Source organism: Zingiber officinale, chromosome 8B (assembly GCF_018446385.1).
Source record: "Zingiber officinale cultivar Zhangliang chromosome 8B, Zo_v1.1, whole genome shotgun sequence".
NCBI lineage: Eukaryota > Viridiplantae > Streptophyta > Magnoliopsida > Zingiberales > Zingiberaceae > Zingiber > Zingiber officinale.
In genome coordinates, this window is record NC_056001.1 from 37,079,298 (window position 1) to 37,085,538 (window position 6,241).

Here is a 6,241-nt window from a genome sequence, read left to right on the forward strand (position 1 = left end):
CTCATGCTGGAGCGATAGTCTGGAATCCTAACCGAGAGATCGTTGGTCGTGAGAGCATACTCACTAATAACTCGCGTTGGGACGAGAATTTGGAACACCGGCTGAGAGGTCGTTGGTCGTGAGGGCATGATCACTTATAACTTACGTTGGGGCGAGAGTCTGGAACATCGACTGAGAGGTTATTGGCCGTGAGGGCATGCTCACTTAGAACTCGCGCTGGGGCGAGAGTCTGGAATGCCGACTGAGAGATCGTTGGTCGTGAGAGCATGCTTACATATAACTCGCGCTGGGGTGAGAGTCTAGAGCACCTACCGAGAGGTCTTTGATGATCAGGAGAAATGAACTCATAGACCTGCCCTTTGCGGCCCTTGGAGTAATCTATGATCATGACTCCTACCTCCCTACCTCGCCATTAGGCCTTGACCAAATTTAAATCTTTCTCTGAATCTGAGTTTGGGGTAAGGCACCAAACTTTGATCAACGACTCCCGCCACCTTCTATTCCTTTTCTCGAGGTAGCCGCATGGAATTTTCGGTCCTCGAGGCATGATGCCACTACTCCCATATAAACACTATGATTTTCTTGTCCTATCCATTATAAATGTCATTTCATAGAACATCACCACGTGTCCCACTTACTCCCTCTGACACGACACCTGATGCACATTTTTTGCACGTGATCCGATGACGCTTCTCTTCCCTTGATCTGATGGCTGCCATGCGTCATGTTATTTCGATTTTTTGGTTCGAATCCCGATGTCTCTTAAGGGTTTTGGTTTAGAACCCCTAAAGGCCACAAGCGGCTATTCATTGGTGCTTCTTCTCCCTCGTCTTCCGCTCTAGCATTTTTCAATTTGGTAATGGCCGGAGAAACAATAGTCCCCTGGTACACATACTTCCGATCCGATTTGGATAAGAGTAACCTTAAGTCGAGACGCTCTAGCCTGCAGCTTTTCGAGGCATACAAGCTTTACCTTCCTGGTCCTGATGACCATCCTTGTCCTTCTCCCCACAACTTCATGACTTTCTTCAAGAACCAGCTTCTTGACGGTCTGCGCTTTCCTATCCCTTCCTTCTTTTCACACTTGAGTCGGTATTTTGGTATCCCTTTATCTCAATTTCCCGCAATGCCTTCCGTGCCATGTGCGGAAAAGTAATTCTATGTCACTTGTATGAGATTCCTTTAACTCTCCAACTCTTTCACAATTTCTATTCCCTCAAGTGATTAGAGCCGGGTGTGTTTATGGTGTAATCTAGGACCGGGTATAAGTTTTTTGAGGATATGCCTTCTTACCACAAAGGCTGGAAGTCCTGTTTCTTTTACGTACAATTGCCTGAGTCTGTGACTTGACATATTTATTGAATGGCATCCCAGTTTTCCTTCTCCTTTTGAGTTGAGTGACTATCAGCACTGGCTAGATTGCTTCATTACTTTTGAGAAATTGGCATGGGGTGTAGCTCTGACTTCCCTCCTTGTTGCGGGAGAGTGTGTTGTACACCTCTGGGCTGAGCCCTATCCGGACGCCTCTGACTGCACCTTTTGATAAGATCAAACCACTTTCCTTTCATATATTCACTAACTGAGGTATTTTCTTTTGCCTGAAGAAGTCATCATGTTTAGAGCTTTTGCCCTTGACTCCTCTGCAATGCCCAGCAACATCTTGAGGAAACGTGGGAGAGAGATTATGGCTGACCAGGAGGTTCCCCCGGCCAGCGCTTTAGCGGGAGCCTCTTCCCAACACACAGGAGGACACGAGATTCTTAAAGAAGAATCTCGCCCCACAGCATAACCTTCGACCACAACTGTGTCTGGTGAGAGGACTTCTTCTCCAGCGGTCGAGTGTCCCTTGCGTCTTGAACGTAAGAGGTGACACATGACTCCCTCGGTCCAGTCCTCCCCCCAGAGGCCGCCTCTGTCACGGGTGTCCGGTAAGGCCAAGACTCCCGCCCGGGATAGTACTCCAGTTTTTTCAGAAGCTGCGGCCTCCTCTCCTGTTCCTACCTCGGTCCAGGAGCAGACATCCTCCCGAGCGAAAATCCAACCCAGGACTTCTACAACTCCTGTTCCTCCTTTGAGCCAATGATCACCCCCAGCTCCTATGCTCCCTTCTAACCCCAAGGAGTGATCTAAGGGACGATATGTTTTCACCTCTTCGTTTAAACTACCATCCCTTCAAGTGATGGGTCCAATCCCCTCTTATAGCAGCTCTCCCAACTACGGTCAGGTGCAACTTCATGGTACCTTGGTTAATTCGTGGAAGAGCACTGCCGACCAGATTTTGGAATATCCTCAACTAGACTTGGTTGATCAGTTCTCCCAACAAATAGTGTTGGTAAGTTTTATCTACTTCCTTTCTATATCCTCTCCTCTAGACCTCACTCACCTTATGCTCTTTACAGACCTGTGTCATGGGCCTGAGCCTGTCCCAATAAGTGACTGATCTGCATCAGAAGAATGAGTCCTTGAGGGCTCGAATTCAGGAATTAGCGTCTCTTGCGACCACAAGTCATACTTTTGATTTGACAACCCCCGAGAGCCTGATTCAATCCTATTTGTGGATGGCGGAAGACCAGACTCGAGCCGCCCAGGACTTGGCACGTGCTGTGTCTGAGCAAGTGAAGTCCCTGGAGGTTGCCCTAAAGACCAGCACATCCAAGCTTAAGTCTGAGGACCTGAGGTGTGCTCAAATCTTAGCAGACTTGGAGGCGAGGGACATAGAGGTTACCAACCTATCCTCTCAACTGCAGGACCTCCAAAGGGCACATGCCTCCTTACAAACAGACCTGACTACTAAAATGGTAGATTTGTTTGCCAGCACTGATTGGGAGGCCACTCTACAGAAGCAACTGGATGCTGCTCAAGCATCTTTCAAGTCTATGCAGGTGGAGCTCTCGGCATTAAAGGTGGAGACAACGGCTGCTTGCCAGGAGTTGGCCAGTGCCCAGGACGATGCACACAAGGCCCAGGAAGAACTAAAGGAATATCGGGCAGGGGAGGGCTCTCGCCTTGCAGCGCACAAGACTTTCTTCTTAGCTTCCAAGGGTTTTGGAGCTAAGCTAGGCCACCTCATCGACCAGATGTTGTGTTATGGTGGCGAAGGGGCTTTATTGTAGCTACATGAGAAAGGTTTACTTCGGTCGACTCCTCCTGAAGACTTCTTGGACCGGACCCATCTCCTCAATGAGCTCCCCGACAAAGCCTTTCCCACCTTTGACTAGTCTATGATGTCTTGTTGTAACTGTCTTTATTTTAGACAACAATGCAATGTCACCAACCTCCCTTTAAACTTTGAACTTGTAGTTATAAAAAATGTTGGGTTCATGAACATGTTGCTCATGCGTAGTGCTGTGCCTAAGTGTCTGCTAGGTTCCCTCAGGATCCTCTGACATTTCCCCTTATACGGCTAAGTGTTAGGTTAAATATCCAACCCTCTTTTAGATCCCTGATCGGCTTATCACCTGGGCAGACATCATTGAAAGAAGGGCTAGCTCTCCCCAGTCATGCATTATCGCTAGTTATTACTAGCCACTTCCTTTTCCAGAGCAGGTCACCCCTTATCGATACCAACTATCCGCCCAGTCCCGAGTCGCAGTGATTTCAGAGTCATCCCACCTGCCCAGGCAAGGATAACTATAACATCGTCTATTTTCGAGGTTATAAAGACTTCCATTCCTTTTGTACCACGTGTCCCTTGATCCAGCTTTTTCTGACAAGACCACTTCTGCATAATATTCCGAGACGATCCAACAACCAACCTCACTCCTATGCCTGTGGTTGACGCCAGCTACCACGTCTACAGATCGCATAATTGGCGCTGATGTCGAGGCATTCTTCCAAGAGTCCTCCCAGATAGTTATAAATAGTCTGCTTCGACCTCTCACTTAGACTTCATCCTCCCTTCTCTTCCTTCTTTCGTGCTTCTGCTTCCTTGCCTTCATGGATTCTCGAGCGCCCAAGTATGCTCCAGGAATCTCGACCTTCACCGGTGTAGATCTGGATGATCTCTGTTTTGCGTATGAAGTGTCCACGGTATCTAAGGTCCATCGGGTCTCCCAACCCCCTCAAGGTTATGTGACTTTTTTCAAAGAACATATTATAGCTGGTCTTTACTTTCCTATCCACCTCTTCTTCTCCAATGTGAGTTTCTACTTCCGCCTTCCCCTTTGTCAGTTTACTCCCAATTCCATGCGGATCCTGTGCGGGTTCGTTCTTCTTTGCGAATTGTGTGACATCCGCTAGACCCCTCGCTTGTTCCATTGCCTTTTTACCCCTCGACACTATAGTGAGAATCTTTTTCGCTTCCAGGCTCACACCCGGACTACCCTTTTTGCTCCCCTTCCATCTTTAGAGCCAAAGTGGAAAGATAGGTATTTTTTCCTTCGCTTTCTCTTTACCGTTGAGTGGCCTACCTAGCGCCGATCATCCCTTCTTACGGTGCCGTATCTGGGAGACTACCGCACGGACCCCACTTTTATAGAGGTGTCGTCGCAACTAGAGGGCAGACACTTTGATCTGCTCGTGCTACTGATGAAAGACGTACTGTTTCTATTTAGTCTGAGCGTCGTCCTTTCAGAGCTATCGCACTCTCAGGTAAACATTACCTTGCACATGATTTTGCCTTCTTATTATGACTCTTGCCTTGTCGCAGCGGACACTCTTGCCCAAGCGTCTTTGATCAGGCCTCTCCCACTAAGCGCTTTGGAAATAAATCACCGAGGGTGCATAATCTTAGGTAGACGGGGCCTCTCGCATTCCACTCCAAGTGCGCCTGAGATGGCTACAAATAATGCCTCTCATCCTACCGCTCCTCAAGCGACGTCGCCTACCCGCTCTGTTCTTGAACCTGCTTGGCGGACTCATCCGGTTCCCCCTGCTCGTCACCCTTTGACTCCAGAAGAGGGATCAGATTCGGAGGAGCAGCCACTTTCACGTTGGTCGAGGCACAGACCTGCTGAGTCTCGCCTGTTGGCTGAGGACTCCGTTGCTACGCAGATACCCAGGTCACCTCCGTCTTCCGTTCCGAAGCCATAAGTTTCTAGCGACCCTACTGCTCCTCCAGAAGACCGACCAGGGAACCTTCGAGGGAAAACCCTGATCGTTAAAGAAGAGATCGACCCGGAGTGACAATCTACACCAGCCACCCAGGTCGGGCCTTCTTCCTCTAGATCATCTACCTCCACTCGTCTTGCCACTAGCGGGATCGCCCCTGGACCACCCAAGTTCCGATGTTTCCATTTTAACACTTCTATGCCTTCAGAGCGGGGATTGCGTCGTGACCCTTCTATCAAGGCTGGCAGTGTCCTTCTATGGGGGAACTATCGACTGTTTCGATGGAGTCTCTGAAACAGATAGATTCCATCCCAATGTCCGCTCAAGTAGATCTGTTCTCCGAACATACTATTGAGGTAAGCCTTCACCTTCTTTTATTGTTGTTTTCTTCCAATTCTGACTATCCTTTTATATGGCTAGATCTGTGTCGAGATGCTGCACTTGAGTCCGACGTCCGTGGATATGTATCAGCAAAATAAGGTCTTGAAGGATCGTATTGAGAACCTGGAGTCTCATCCTCTTGACTCCTCTCCAGCCATGCTCCAGCTAAAGGTAGAGGTGGAGTCTTTAAAAAAAGTTAAATGCATCCTAGGAACAAACCTTAAGCGAGATCTTATTAGAGGCTAATCGGCTACAGGAGGACAAGAAGCAACTGGAAGCCCTCCATCAATTAATTGATGCTAAGTACCAAGAGGAGCTGGCCCTCAAGGAGAAGGCCTTATCCGAGTTGGCCCAGCAGACTGTGGCCCTAGAGACCTGCAAGCTCACCCATAAGCAGGAGATGGACCGCTTGACTAATGAGCTTAACTCTAAAGGCATACTCCTCATGGATCATTGAAGGGATTTGGAGTCTCAAGCTACAGAGCTGGGTCTCTTACAGGAGGAGCTATCTCAAGCCCACTCGGTCGTATCTACTTCTGCTACTGCCTTAGAAGCTTATAAGGCTGGGGAGAGCGTGTTGGATCGAGAAGCGCTAGAGGGGGAGGAGGGGGGATGAATAGCGCTCGTGACTTTCGCTTATTGTATTCGAAAATGTACAAGTAACGCAGCGGAAATAAATAAAACACACACAAAAAGACCCAAGTATTTTTATTTGGTTCGAAGCCTTGGGCAACTCCTACTCTAAGGCTCATGCTTGTTGAGCGTTTATTTTGGGCAACAACTATAATCATGCAAAAGGATTACAAAGAAT